The 15600-nt window shown below is 40.4% G+C and overlaps 1 protein-coding gene across 9 annotated transcripts in view; it reads left to right on the forward strand.

The window, feature by feature from the left end:
- Positions 1 to 15600, forward strand: part of SCAF8 (SR-related CTD associated factor 8) — a 231812-nt gene that overhangs the window by 133337 nt on the left and 82875 nt on the right. Inside the window, exon 24 of one of the 9 annotated variants that reach the window (XR_009212524.1) lies at positions 11370 to 11537. The exons of the other annotated variants lie outside the window; for them this stretch is intronic. The gene's annotated coding sequence lies outside the window, so the exon portion shown is untranslated. The remainder of the gene's footprint in view (positions 1 to 11369; positions 11538 to 15600) is intronic. 9 annotated transcript variants of the gene reach the window in all.

The following is a 15600-nucleotide window of genomic DNA, read 5'->3' on the forward strand; positions in this document are numbered from 1 at the left end:
CCTTGACAAGAGCAGACAAGAAAATATGTGAGGATAGCTGTGGAAATAGAAAATATAAAAATTTTAACATTCTCACACTGAGTGACTTTCATGTAAAGGTTTATTTCCTTTCAGGAATGCTGTCACTTTACTCAATTCAGTGATTTTTTATTTTTTCAAATTAATATTACTTTGTTTTGACAAATGAGCTTCTCAGATTGTTGATCTGACCAAAAATTTTAAAAGTTCGGTACTCTGTCCTATTTTTTTGTCGTGAACATCTCTCACACTGCTTTCATAATACCTGTTTTCTTTCTACCATCCACAGCACAGTCGTTTTTCCTTTTTCTTCTTGTCATTCAAAATGGTGCTTATTTCATATTTTTGTCTGTTTTATTTTAAAATAATACATGTTTATCATAACTTATTCAACCAATAACAAAGGAGATGAAGTAAAAAATTCATAATTAGCCAGCCAGCCTAATTCTTCTTCTGCAGAGGCAACCATTGTTAGTTCCTCATGTGTTCTTCTAGATGCTTCCCGAGCATATAAACTGCACATCATTTGTAATGCCTGCATAATATTGTGCTATTTGCTTAACCATAATTTAGTTAACCAATTTTCTTTCTTTCTTTCTTTTTTTTTTTTTTTTTTTTTTTTTTTTTTGAGATGAAGCCTTGCTCTTATCTCCCAGCCTGGAGTGCAATGGCACAATCTCAGCTCACTGCAACCTCTGCCTCCCAGGTTCATGCAATTCTCCTGCGTCAGCCTCCCGACTAGCTGGGATTACAGGCGTTTGACACCATGCTCAGCTAATGTTTGCATTTTTTTTTTTTTTTTTTTTTTTAGTAGAGATAGGGTTTCACCATGTTGGCCATGCTGGTCTCGAACTCCTGACCTCAGGTCATCCGCCCACTTCGACCTCCCACAGTACTGGGATTACAGGCGTGAGCCACTGCGCCTGGCCCTAGTTAACCAATTTTCTCCTGAGAAACACGTTTCCTGTTTTTCTGTTGTACCCAGTATCTGCAGTTTCCCATGGTGCTCCAGTCCTCTACTGAGGAGCATTTCAGCTGTTTCCTGTTCTCCTCTCTGTTCTACCCAGTCTTGACAGAGTTTGGAAGGATGTTTTTCTTTTCTTAGACATGTTATTTTAGAGCACTCTCAGGGATTCGGTAGTTACATGGAATTTCTTGATGTAATGTTTTGTTTTGTTTTGAGATAGGGTTTCACTCATGTCACCCAGGCTGGATTGCAGTGGCGTAATCTCGGCTCACTGCAACCTCTGCCTCCCGGGTTCAAACGATTCTCCTGCCTCAGCTTCTCAGGTAGCTGGGATTACAGGTGCCCACCACCACACCTGGCTAATTTTGTATTTTTAGCAGAGGGGGGGTTTTGCAATGTTGGCCAGGCTGGTCTCGAACTCCTGACCTCAAGTGATCCACCCACCTCGGCCTCCCAAAGTGCTGGGATTACAGGTGTGAGCCACCATGCCCAGCTGTGATTTAATGTTTATAATTTTAAAACCCATGAATGTTTTCAGAGAATTAGAGTTAACTTTTAGAAAATTGCTTTCGTAGTGTCCCGTGTTATCCTTATGTGAGTAAAGCATTATCCTGTAGGCCGAGAGTAGAGAGTACAAAACAGAGGCCAGGCCCTGATGGATTCACCATGGGGCTTCACTCTTTCTCTTCACCATTCACTACTGAAAGCTGTTAGTATGTGTCTATTCACTATGTGATCCTAGGACATATTTTACTGATATGATTATTTGAGTAGGAGTTGTGTGGTGGCAACTGTGGGTTGTTTTTTTTGGCGGGGCCGCGGTAGGGGGTTGAGACAGGGTCTGGAGTGCAGTGGCATCTCAGCTCACTGTAGCTTTGACTGCCTGAGCTCACGCAATTCTCTTGCCCCAGCCTCCTTGGTAGCTGGGAGCACAGAAAGGAACCACCATGCCCAGCTAATTTTAAAAATTATTTGTAGAGGGGAGGTCCTGCTATATTGCCCGGGCTGGTCTCAAACTACTGGACCCAGGTGATCTTCCCACCTTGGCCTCCTAAACTGCTGAGATTACAGGTACGAGCCACTGTGCCTGGCCCAGCAATCGCTGTAACAGTGGTTAATATGGATATTCCTTGAGCCAGAAGCATAATTTTCCCCATCTGATGCCCAAAATATGAAAGGAAAGAGAAGACATTTACAGGTCTGCAGAAACAGGGCCCCACAAGGTGGCTACAGGTACTGTTATGTGGGGCAGGGGTAGGGGAGGCGGTAGGGAGTTGTATGAAAAGTTTAGATCATTTTTTAGTAAAAACTCTATCTTTTAAGGGTTAATTATTTAAAATATGTCCTTATAGGCTGGGCGCGGTGGCTTATGCCTGTAATCCCAGCACTTTGGGAGGCCAAGATGGGCAGATCACCTGAGGTCAGGAGTTCGAGACCAGCCTGGCCAACGTGGCGAAACCCTGTATCTATTAAAAATACAAAAATTAGCTGGGCCTGATGGTGCACGCCTGTAATCCCAGCTACTTGGGAGGCTGAGGTATGAGAATTGCTTGAACCTGGGAGGCAGAGGTTGCGGTGAGCTGAGATCGCGCCACTGCACTCCTGCCTGGGTGCCAGAGCAAGACTCCATCTCAAAATAAAATAAAATAATAAAATATGTTCTTATTGTTACTTATATAGCAGTCATATTTTCCCTAAGTGCTGGTTCCTCAGGAGCAAGGACAATGCCTTGTCACCCTTGTATCCCCAGCAGTGCCTTGCGTGTAGTACAGCAAATATGGGCTGATTAATTAATAAATAGAAATAGTGAAAAGGAAATGTGCCATACAGATATGCAAGTCCTGGTTATCAAAGTTAAATAAAAATGTCTTCATTTTTCCTAATTCATTACTCTTATCTAAGCAATGAATAATTTCTTGAAAAGGAACTCTGTTATATGTATTCTGGGCAAAAACTGGCTAACTCACTAGTTCACAGCTATTTTTATTATACTTTGTTAAAACAAACAAAACGGGCAAGATTAAGGACGCTGTGTTCTCCCGCTGTTGGAATGAAATTTGGTTTGAGTGTTCCTCACTGAAACGTATCATTTTAAATTCTTTTCTACTTCATTTTCTGCAGTGGAAAGTTACGGAAGTACAGTTTGAAGGAAATAATTTCAGCCTACAATAATTAAAAATATTGCCATGGGTTTTTAAAAACTCATTTTCCTTTGAACTCATGTACAGTATTTTGATGTGCATGACAAATAATGACACATATGGAGGCTGTCTTTGACGTCAGCATCTCACTTGGCATTGTTGCACATGTAGGTAAAACTTGCCTATTGGAAGTTTCTATAAATGTAATAAACCTACCTACAGTTTATTTCTGATAGCCTTTGGGATTTAAGAGAGAAAACCAATGCTTTAATTGTTGTTTTAAAGTCAAGGAAGCAAAATATCCGCGGGAAGGTGAGCTACTTAGCATTCGACAATGCAAAGTTTCAAAGCATTTTGCAAATTTTAAGTATACGCTATAATTCTTCTATAATTGGTGCCTTTGGTACTTTTTGGGTAAATTGGAGTTATTCCAAAATAATTATATTTTATAGCAGTTTTGACACCATAACACTTAGCAGCAGGATTTTTAAATTAAAGTACTGTTTAGTTCTTTGCATTCTGTGGTATTATGTGTATGGACAACTTTAATTGAAATGTCTAATTCTGGTAGAGTTGGAGATCTCATTAACTGAAAATTATAAAAGGTTTCAAAAAATAAGTATTTTTAAAATTATATCTTTTCTTTTTGGTGTCATTTTAAAAGAATAAATATTCTTAGTTGTGCCTCCGAAAATCACTTATGGAGAAAATTGCACTTTGGGATTCTATACTTGTACCAGTAGAGGTCACTGTGCACCTATAAAAGGAAACCCAGTGCTTGCTTCTAGGGATGAGCTAGTTATCCTACAATGTTATAACTAATAACAATCATTGATTATTTCTGGGAACTTAACCAAATTCCCACCCCACTCCCACCTCACCTCTTAACAAAATCACTTGCCTGGCATCACCTGAGAGTCACCTGTTACTGTCTGTCCACATAATGGGAGCATATTCTGATGAGGTTGAGTCTCATAGTATACTTAGGTGAATCAGCCGAAGCACCAGAAAGTATGATTTCACAGAAACAGCTATTCAAACTCTCAGTTTCAGAGTTTGAAAGAACTTTAACATTCATCAGATTCAGCATCTGAGGTGGGGTTGGAGACTTTTTCATCTATTCTTAACATTTAATTTGCAAATCCAAAATCATTTCAAAGGTATTCTTTTCAGTACTGTCATCGATTTAAGAATGAGATTTTACTTATTAAAACTGTTTAGACGTTTACACTATTATAGTGTCCATGCTACATAGTGTTTGATTCTCTGAGTGTCCAACAAAATATTCATAGAATATTGTTTTATATGATTATCGCCACAGAGGTTTCTGATAACAGAGGAGTACGTGAGAACTGAACAAAATGCTGGTTTGTTATAAAACTACAATGGTGTCCTTACCAGATAGTCAAAGCAAATGTGTAAATCTCCAATCAGCCTTGTGCAATGACCCAAGTTCCTGCGAAGGTGGCTGTAAAAGGTGATAAAGAAATGTCGGAATGGAGCAAGCAGCGGGGAATCATAGACCAATGTGATTGGGCCTCAGTTTACAGAAGGAGAATACAATGTAGGTGCTTTCATGGGTCCCTTCAGCTCTAACACTCTAATCTGCAGTGCAGAGGGCACATTGCAGTGGTTAGCAACATGGGTCCTGGAGAGAGTGCCTGGATTTGAGTTATGACTCTGCCACTTAGTAGTCATGAGGTTTTCTTATAGTTATCCTTTCTGCACCTGTTTCGACGTCTGTAAAATGGGCTTGATACTAGTACCTGCATCATAGCATTGTGGTATGCAGTCATTGAGTTATATAAGTAAAGTACTTAGAGTAGTACTTAGAATGTAGTAAATACTCAATCTGCTATAATTACATACCCATTTTTTTCCTAAATAGAACTCATGCTGGGATATGGTAGCTGAATTCTTAAACCTCACTCTATTGACTGCTCTCTGAGGATCAAAACAGAGTATATTCTGTGTTTTCAGTAACTCTCAATGAATAACATCTATGTCGAGGAACCAGATGTGTATAGAATCTTTAATGATTTAAATTTTTCTACCTTTTTTTATTTAAAGCTCTTCCTGTGCTCATTCCATACAATGAGCTTTTTTTTTAAATCTGGAATTTTTTTCTATGGAGTACGTAATCATATTTTTAGTTGCTGTTTTTAGTGACTCGTATTGATGCTTTTTTTTGTGATTAAATGTCCTAGTTTCAGTGAAAGTCACAAAATACAGTATTTTTTTCAGTATTTCTCTATAGCATTCCAATTTTTATAGTACTTTTTCACATTAGAAATCTGTTAGGTCGTTTATAAGGCATTTGTGCATTTGTCTTCAACAGACCCAATTAAAAATTTTAAAGCAGTAATTTGATTATTTGTATTTGGACTCTCTATTAACTTTCTTTTTTTTTTTTTTGGTGGGGGTGGTGGGGGGACAGAGTCTTGCTCTGTCACTCCAGCTGGAGTGCAGTGCGCTCCGGCTTGCAACCTCCACCTCCCAGGTTCAAGCGATTGTTGTACCTCAGCCTCCTGAGTAGCTGGGACTACAGCCATGCACCACCATGCCTGGCTAATTTTTTGTATTTTTTTAATAGAGATAGGGTTTCGCCATGTTGCCCAGGCTGGTCTCAAACTCCTGAGCTCAGACAATCCACCTGCCCCTGCCTCCCAAAGTGCTAGGATTACAGGTGTGAGCCACCATGCCTGGCTTAACTTTCAAATTCTATGTAATCAAAGTTTATTACCCACATAGCAATTCGGAGTGAGGGAAACCAATATCTGGCACAGAAATATGTAGACACATTTTTATAGGTATAAATTTGGTCTTGAAAGGTGAGACTGATATTAGTTAAAATTTTTATGTTTACTATTTACTTTTAAACCCTGTATCCCTAAGCAATTATCTACATAGTCACTGCCTCTATGTAGGTGGGATAAACCACCTGTAGTGAGACATTTTGGTTCCAACTTGCCATCGTCTATTATAGGTAGGTGAACTGGCAGAAAAATTATCCAAATGTGATGTCTCATAAACATCTGGCCTTTCTTTAGGGATGGTAGAGTTTCCCTAGACTAGATGGAAGGCCATGAACTACACCATCTTTCTGATTAACTTAAGAGCCATATATTTCTTAGGCGAAGGGTGTTAAGAATAAGGTTGACCATGATATTCCTTGAAATTATATGCCATATTACCATAATACCCAAAAATCCATGCTCAGATTTTTTTATTTTTTTAAAGATGGAGTCTTGCTCTGTCGCCCAGCTGGAGTGCAGTGGTGTGATCTCGGCTTACTGCAACCTCCGCCTCTTGGGTTCAAACAATTCTGTCTCAGCCTCCCCAGTAGCTGGGATTCAGGCATGTGCCACCATGCCCGGCTAATTTTTGTATTTTTAGTAGAGATGGGGTTTTGCCATGTTGGCCAGGCTGGTCTCAAACTCCTAACCTCAGGAGATCCACCTGCCTTGGCCTCCCAAAGTACTGGGATTACAGGCGTGAGCCCTAGGATTGTAGGGGTAGCGAATGAAGTGAATAGATTTTCGTTCATTTGTGTTCTCAGGGGTTGTTATAGGGTTTAATGTTGATAAGTTTTGGGGAAGCGGGTGGGTGATAGTGTGTGTTTAGTGTTTTTAGTTGGATGAGGAGGAATAGTGCGAGAAGTATTGACATGATGATTGTAGGCCACACCACGCCCGGCCTGTGCTCAGATTTTTAAACGAGTCACATGTGTGAATACTCCCTCTCACCCCCCGCCACCCCAAAACACACACACACAAAGGTGAAACAGCCTGAAATAGAACATTCCATAGTACAATATGATACCAGCTATTTCTTAAACGTGATTGTATTTTAACTTCTATAAATCAGCTATCAAAGATAGAAGTAGGCCTCTTTTTTGTATGTTTCCTCCAGCTATATTAGGGTCTGTTATGTGTAGTGAGTCCAGAATGCTGAATTATGTCCAATAATCCGGGTGGTCTTAATGGCTAGGAGACAGAAGGAACTTCTCCTGGAATATATGGCATCACCACCTATTTTATAAATCTAAGTTACAGGTTGGTTTTTTTACAAGATAAAAAAAAAAATTGGCTGGGTAGGTGGCTCACGCCTGTACTCTCAGCACTTTGGGAGGCCGAGGTGGGTGGATTGCTTGAGCTCTGGAGCATGAAACCAGCCTGGGCAACACGGCAAAACCCTGTCTCTACTAAAAATACAAAAAATTAGCCAGGCGTGGTGGCACGCGCCTGTAATCCCAGGTACTCTAGAGGCTGAGGCAAGAAAATCGCTTGAACCTGGGAAGCGGAGGTTGCAGTGAGCCGAGATCGTGCCACTGCACTCCAGCCTGGGCTACAGAGTGAGACTCCGTCCCCCGCAAAAAAAAAGAATAATTACTTTTCACTGCTTTCCAGGTATTTTATAAGTTTAATAAATAAGACTATTGGAGAGAAAACATCGGTTTCTGAACTTATTTTAGTTAACAGAGTGACATTGTATTGAGATATATTTTGCAAATAATTTGTGTATAGAGGCTCAGGAAATAGAACCCTATTTAGGTCACTTTTCAGTAACTTTTTTCCACTATGATAAACTCTTGTAACTTTTGGAATATTAAGATTTTTTGTTGTTGTTGTTGTTTCAGACAGGGTCTTTCTCTGTCGCCCAGGGAGGAGTGCAGTGGTGTGATCTCGGCTCACTACAACCTCCGCCTCCCGAGTTCAAGTGATTCTCCTGCCTCTGCCTCCCGAGTAGCTGGGATTACAGGCATGCACCACCACGCCTGGCTAATTTTTATATTTTTAGTAGAGTTGGGGTTTTACCATGTTGGCCAGGCTGGTCTCAAACTCCTGACCTCAAGTGATCCACCTGCTTCGTCCTCCCAAAATGGTGGGATTGCAGGTTTGAGCCACTATGCCTGGCTGGAATATTTTTACTGAATGTTTTCCTTCTTTAAAATGCTTAATACAGTAATTTTATTACATATTAATAGAAGTATTTGAAGGCAAAAATTAATTTCTTAAATTTATGCTTGTGGATGACTGGCATTTCTTCTGGGTATATGGAAGCTCTAAGCTTGGAAAATACGCTGTATAATTTTAAAATTCTAATCTTTTAACCTGATTAAGACTTGAATGAATGTATCATCCCTATATTGAATGCATTCATTTATTCAGCAAACACATAGGCACCAGGCACACGCTAAAAGAAAACAAGGTGTCTGCCCTTGAGGAATCCACAATGCAGTCAGGAGGGTAATTACTGGACAGAGTGATTGGCGTCATGGCAGAGATGTGAGCAGCGTGCTGTGGAAATGCATCCATGAACCGTGGAAAGGGGTGGAGTAGGGAAGGCGATTAGAGAAATTGGCACTTGACCGGCGTCCTGCAGCTTGCTGGAAGTGAAGTGCATTTGCAGGGGTTACTCGAAGGCATGAAAGGGTATGGAGTGAATGGAGGGCAGGGAGTAGCTCTGCTTGGCCCCTCCGGTTGTGAGGGGCCCTCACTGCCCAGCTAAGAGCTTCCAGTTTCTCTTGTAGGCAGTAGGAGTCTGTCAGCAGCAGGCGCCCTGGTTCAGATTACAGATACATTCTTACCTCCTTAACTAGTAGAGTCATGTGAAACAGGAGTGGTCTCAGGAAAAAGGCTGAGAAAGCCAGAAATTGTCTTTCAATTCTCCCTCTATTTTGGGTCCCGGCACCCCTTTCTGCATTTTGAAACATCATCTCCTTAATCACCAGAGCCTTTATCACCTCCCCAGCCTTGATCAGAAAGGATCATATGCAAGGTCAAAGGGAGAAAGAATGATTTTAACCTTACCTTTTTTATTTTACACGAACATCCCCTTCCTTCTGCCCAGACCTGTTCCACATGTGAAATTTTAGCTACAGCATTTTAATTTAGGGCATTCAGATGCTGTATGGGTAAAGAGCGTATCTTTGGAGCCTAACTTCTGTCTCTCCCTGGTCTTACAGCATCAGGCAAGTTACTCAGTTGCCCTGTGCCTCAGTTTTACATCTATTTCAGAAGATTATAACGTCACATAATAGTGTGATGATACTTAGAATAGAACTGGCACACGGTAAGCATTTTAATACATGGTAACTATTTTTTTTCATGATCTAGATTCTAGAGAAAAATTAAGACTACAGACTTTAGGAGTATCAGACCTTTCTTGTTAATATTCATTCTTAAGATTTGAGTATCCTAGAAGATAAATGGAAATGGAATTGGGGAGGGCAGCTTTACATTTAAAGTCTCCCTCTCTTTTTAGCAGTACTTGAATTTCAGGAAAGCATACATTTCACAATATATGTGTATTGCTAATGGGCTGGGTATGGGATAAAACTAATGAAAGCCACACCTTTGCCGTCTTTCATTATTTATTCAAAATCAGACAGCAGCTGGGCGCAGTAGCTCATGCATGTTATTCCAGCATTTTGGGAGGCCGAGGCAGGAAGACCTGCAAGGAAGACATAGCAAGACCCCATCTTTTAAAAATACATATAGAACTTGGCTGGGTGCGGTGGTGCACACCTGTAGTTCCAGCTACTCAGTTGGCTGAGATGGGAGGATCTCTGGAGCTCAGGAATTTGAGGCTACAGTGAGCTATGATTGCCCCACTGAACTCCAGCCCAGTGACAGAGCAAGACCCCATCTCTAAGAAAAATAAGCAAAATAACTGGTCCAAAACCAGGTAGAAACATGGTTCTAATTTTCTGTCCAGGCACCGTGGCTCTTGCCTGTAATCCCAGCACTTTGGGAGGCTGAGGCGGGCAGATCACCTGAGACCAGGAGTTTGAGACCAACCTGGCCAACATAGCAAAACCCTGTCTCTACTAAAAATACAAAAATTATCAGGGCATGGTGGCACATGCCTGTGATCCCAGCTACTTGGGAAGCTGAGGCAAAGAATCGCTTGAACCCAGGAGGTGGAGGTTGCAGTGAGCCGAGGTTGCATCACTGCATTCCAGCCTGGGTGACAAAGTGAGACTCTGTCTCAAAAAAGAAAGAAAGGAAGAAAACCAGATAGCATTGTTGTGCATAAACATGTAGAAAAGTAAGGAGGGAAAAAAAGTAGCCATTCAAGAAATAAACCAGTAGCAAGGACCGGGTGAACATATTTGTGTAGGGATATTTGAGGGTGTTACTACTCAAGAGTTCATGTGCTCTTTTTACTGTGCTGGAAGAGGCAGAGGTAGAGACAAGTCTTTGTGGAGGAAAAGGAGGGTGCCTTGTGCTGAGAGAAGCCAAGATTGCCCTCGAAGAAGTGGCTCGCGCTAGGGAGGGAGGTGACTTGGAGGTAAATGAACTGAAGCAGCTCCCCGCAGCCCTGGATACCCTTGAGCATGATACTGAATGCAGCCGTGGCTACCCTTGAGTGTGATGCTGAATGCATCACACCTGTGCTGCAGGTGATGAACAACATGGTTGTAGTGAGAGGCTCCAAGCTCCGTGGAACCTTCACATTCTTTTATTATAGTAGAGTTTGTCTTGCAAGAGGAAGGGCAATTAATAGCAGGCTGTGAGGCTGAGTCTGGAGGCACAAAGTCTGTCGGAGATTGTTGAATGAATTGGCCTTGGGATTTAGCAGCTTTGTGGGTCATAGATCAAAGAAAATTAGAGCCAGAAGGCAGTTGAAAGATTTTCCAGCCCATGAATAAGAACTCAGTATGTCAAACTGGGGAGAAGAGGAGGGAATTTGAAAAGCACGTTTAACGTGCTTTGTTTCATAATGCAAAATAAAGCTTTTTAAAATCCTCGTGGTTGAGGGAAAATATGTGGAATCTGATAATGTGGCAAATGATTGTAGGGGACTTAGGTTAGCAACAGTTGTGAAATGATGACAGCTCGACTCTGCATGGTTTTGTCCATCTATAAAGCACGACTGAAGATAGCTGTTTACAGTAAGCATCAAATGACATGGTAGGGCAAAAATTCCTTGGAAATTTGGGGAAACTTAATACAGCTTTTGCAAATGAATGGTGCTGTTTGTTTTGTTGCTAGAAATCACATTCTCAGTGTCAGGGAGTTGAAGATAACACAGAATTCCCTCGGGTTCTTTTTAAGTGAATGAGCGAGAGAAAAGGGGCATTAGAGATTGAGTTGCCAGGTTTCACAAATGAAAATACAGGACACCCAGTTACTTTTGAATTTCAGATAAATATAATGAATAATTTTTTAAATATAAATATGTCTGAAATTTCATCTTAACCGGGCATCCTGTATTTTATCTTGCATCCCAATTAGAAACCTAAAATCACAGCAGAGCCAGGACACGGACTGATGGCTCGATGTCCTAGAATGTGTATGGATTTCACCTGTGCCCTGGGCCTCGCTGGACTTTTCTAGATATCTACAAGTGGCGGCTTGCTCTCTTTCTCCTCATCCCAGTTCTGTGGAGTGTGGCTACAAAAGGTTTGAAGGCGTTACTGATCATTGTGGTGGTGTCAGTGATATTGTATAATAATTGTAATAATTTCTACGTATTGAGTACTTGCTATACTGGATGCTTTACGTAAATTAATTTATCCGTATAACAACCACATGAGAATAGGCACTATTATTTCACTTCACAGATGAGGAAACAAACAGTTTAGCCCAAGTTACACAGCTAATTTGGGCAAAAGGTGAGTTCTAACTGAGGAGTGTCTGATGGGAACTCCTATGTTCTTAACATCCGTTCTACACGGTTTGTATTAAGACAGTTTGTAGCTGACCCTATGATGGAAATTTATTGAGGGCTTGTGTCCTTTTTCTTCACGATCTGTGATGTGAATTTCTCTTCATAACCACAGACTGTGTGTTCAGATCCCATGCTCTGCCATTTGTCTTTTCAGATTTTGAGTTATTTCACTTTGTTTGCCTGAAATAATACTTCATCTTGCTAATGAAGCCTGTAGATTTCAGCATGAGATGCATTCTTAATAACCTGGAAAAGTATGTAGGGACCTACGAAATCCTATGTGGGTCTGGATCCAGCATTTATCTATTGACTATACACAGATTTTGTAATGAGTTATATCAAATTAAAGAATGGAAATCCTTGTTGAAAAATATTTTATCAACCAAATTATGTTTAAAGCTATTTTTATGTTCTTTCAGCTCACTGACATGTAACTAACTTCTCCATCTGATTTCACTTCTGCCGTGTTCTCGAAGATTTTAAAAAAAGGGGACAGTTGGTTGACTATAAAACACAGAATCTATTTGTATTCAAGATCATCGATTTAAGTTTGACAAACTAAAAGAATGTAATGTTCTACTCATTTGTATGGCCAGTGTCTACCCAGTACGTTCTTTCAGTCTGGAACATTTTTAGTTTTCCTAGTGATTATAGCTTAGATTTCAGCTGGATTGAATTTCTACAGAGATTTTTAGTATAACTAAAACTCATGTTAAAACTCATGTGTATCTTGAACAGCTTTCACCACGTGAGCCTTCTTCTCCCCAAATAATTGTGTCGCTTGGACCAAGTTCAAAGCTCCTGAGAGCTCCTGTGTGCTCTCTGCAAGGCTTTGTCTTTGTCATCTTGTTCATTTTTAAACCTACACTTGACAGCTGCATGTGACATTTGGGAAATTGCTTTCAAAATCTGGCATTTAGGGTTTAGTAGCCAATTTAAATATATAAGAAAATCATATCTTTTAAACAAGGAATGAAATGAATGAGCAAGGACAAAAGGATCCAATTTTATTTAGTATCTTTTGATAACATTTTGGTAAGGGGCCTGAGAAATATTCCAATGCAGTTCAATACAATTCTCCAATATAAACTCAAAATATAAACAGTGACAGCTGTAAATTTGAATTAGCTAAATTGTGAAATCTAGGAAATTAAAGATACGTTTGGTGCCATTTTTGCAGAACCCATTTATATGTAGGTTCTTAAGTAGAATTAGGTTAAGTAATAGTAGTAATAATAATAAATCATTCATTGGAGACTGATCAGGAGGGAAAGTTTGCAAATTAATGACAGCAGGGCAAGTGAAGGGATTCCACACATGTATAAATAATTTTGTCTTAATGTTTGAAACTATTGTCATGGTCAGAGGTATTTGCTGTTGCTTTGCTAGGTCATTTTTATGCACTGATTATTGTAGAGTCCTTTATCAATTTGGGAACTATGAAGCCAGTTTTGCCAGTTTGGCTGTGTATATCCATGAGCTAATTTTTAGATATTACTGGTAGAAACTTGATATCCCCAGTGCTTAGCAAAATGCCTGACCGTGCCTAGCTCTCCGTGAATATTGTTGAATTGAAATTAAATGGCCTGATGGGAGTGTTCCTATTCCTTATAATTTAAAAGGGAAATAAAAAGGTACTTCTTTTCACTTTACATGTCCTCCTTAAGAAATGTAGGAATAGAAAATTTGAGATTCTGAAATATTTCAGTGGGGCCAGGCACAGTGTCCCACGTTTGTAATTTCGGCCCTTTAGGAGGCCTAGGTAAGAAGATAGATTGAGGCCAGGAGTTTTGAGAGCAGCGTGGGCAACATAGTGAGATCCTGTTTCTATAAAATGACATAATAAAACTTTACATCCAACTCAATATTAGAGAGATATTTTGGCACAGTCATCTTCTTCCACTGTATTTTTCCAATAGGGGAAATCCCACTTTTATAATTGAAATCAGTGAGAAAAAATAAAATAAAATTTGAGGTGTAGTGAATTTTACTAGAATATGTTCCCCTACCGTAAGAGTTATATCTACAGAGCAAAGTATCTCAAAGAATAGACCCACTGAATATAAACAGCAAAGCATTTTGGAAAATGTGTTTATACTCAGTAGTTTGTTTAATAACTGTTTATTGAGTGTCTGTTACTAGCATTTAAAATTTCAGCTTTTAGGTTCATGGGGTACATGCGCAGGTTTGTTACATGGGTATAGAAGTTTTTTTATAGTAACTAACAGTGTTGAGTCCGGTTGTCCTGGCTTTTTATCTTCCTGTTAATTTGACTTCCGTGGGAGTACTGTACAGGGACATTTTTGGCTAAAAGATTCTGGCTCGGGAATCTTGCCTGGTTACTGAGAAAAGTTTAAAGTTATATGGAAAAAATCTTGTAATTCTCCAACCCACATTTTCTGCTTCCAATGAAGGTAAATTGTTTTATCTTTAAGCAATCTCTTAGTGGTGCCTTTGGAATCTGCCAGCCTTCCTCCCATTAGCATTTGTGCCTCTGATGGTATAACCTGAAATAGAACAGAGTCACTGCTGTGCCTTTGTTGCGTTGAACTTTTACTCAAAATTTATCTATTCTTATTTTAGGCCCAAGATACATAGGTGAAATTCACTTTGGTCAAGCAGAGATTCTTTATCGCATTACTTAAAATTAGCATGACTGAATGCCCCAGGTTGCCTCACTCTAGCATGCCTGTCACTCTAGCATGCCTGTCACTCTTCCATGCACAATACATTGTGTGGTCATCACACTTCTAACTAGTGAAGTCAGATGAATACAATACAGTAGTCACGAGTCATACAACAACACATGAAATTTGAACCGTTTAGAAAGGAGACAGGAGTTGTCAGAATTTGGCAGACGCGTGTCCCTGTATACATAGGTATGGCGTGGGTATCAACCAACTCTGAAGTGGAAGTCAGATGTAGCAACTTTCTGGTTTCTTTGAGGAGGATTGATAGGTAGCTGATGCCCCAGAATGGCTCTTAACCTTGAGTTAGACATCTATTTCAACAAACATTTGTTGAGTGCCTGTAGGTACCTGGTGCCATGGGGAACAGTAGATACAACAGTGGATGGAGGAGATGTGGCCCTGCTCTCATGGAGTTGATCGGCCTTGTCCAAACTACATAAACAGGTCACTGTAAAACTTTAATTTTACTTTTAAACCAGAGGCATAGGCTGCACATGTACAGTGTGCAAACTAAGTTATATTCTCTCCAACCTCATATCCTTAACACACCTCTTTATTGGACCATTGAATTCAGTGTGGTGCTTCTGTGTGAGGAAACAGCTTGGGAGTTGTGATCCACTGAGTCAGTTATGCATTTGGAATGGCTGATGCCTACTCTGCTAGTATCGTAGCCTTCAAAGAGACCATCAGAATGTTCATTGCGATGAGCACTTGAGAACAAAACAAACCGATGGTTTGGTTCCAGAACCATTCAAACAGTCAGGTACCTATTTAAAGTCACTTGCCCAGGACTTTCCTTTGTTCCTAAACATGGCTGGTAAAAACCAGAAAGTGAGTACCAGAGGCTCCTACACAGCCAAGACGTTGTGACGAGATGGGTTTTGGAGGAGCAAATAGAGGATTAAAAGAGGCAGGCCTTTTGGGGAAGCCAGGCGATCATGGCCTGGGGAATCAGTCAAGGAGGGTGTGAGCAACCAGGTCCAGGGGCTTGTTAGGGTGTGTCAGGCCTTCTGAGTGTTGGTGGGATATGTGAGTGGGCAAGAGCTCCCGGGTATTGACAGGCAGATAGACGGACAGGGTCAGCAGGGCCGGCTTCCTCCTGGTC

Source organism: Hylobates moloch, unplaced genomic scaffold (assembly GCF_009828535.3).
Source record: "Hylobates moloch isolate HMO894 unplaced genomic scaffold, HMol_V3 SCAFFOLD_2, whole genome shotgun sequence".
In the NCBI taxonomy this organism is placed as follows: Eukaryota; Metazoa; Chordata; class Mammalia; order Primates; family Hylobatidae; genus Hylobates; species Hylobates moloch.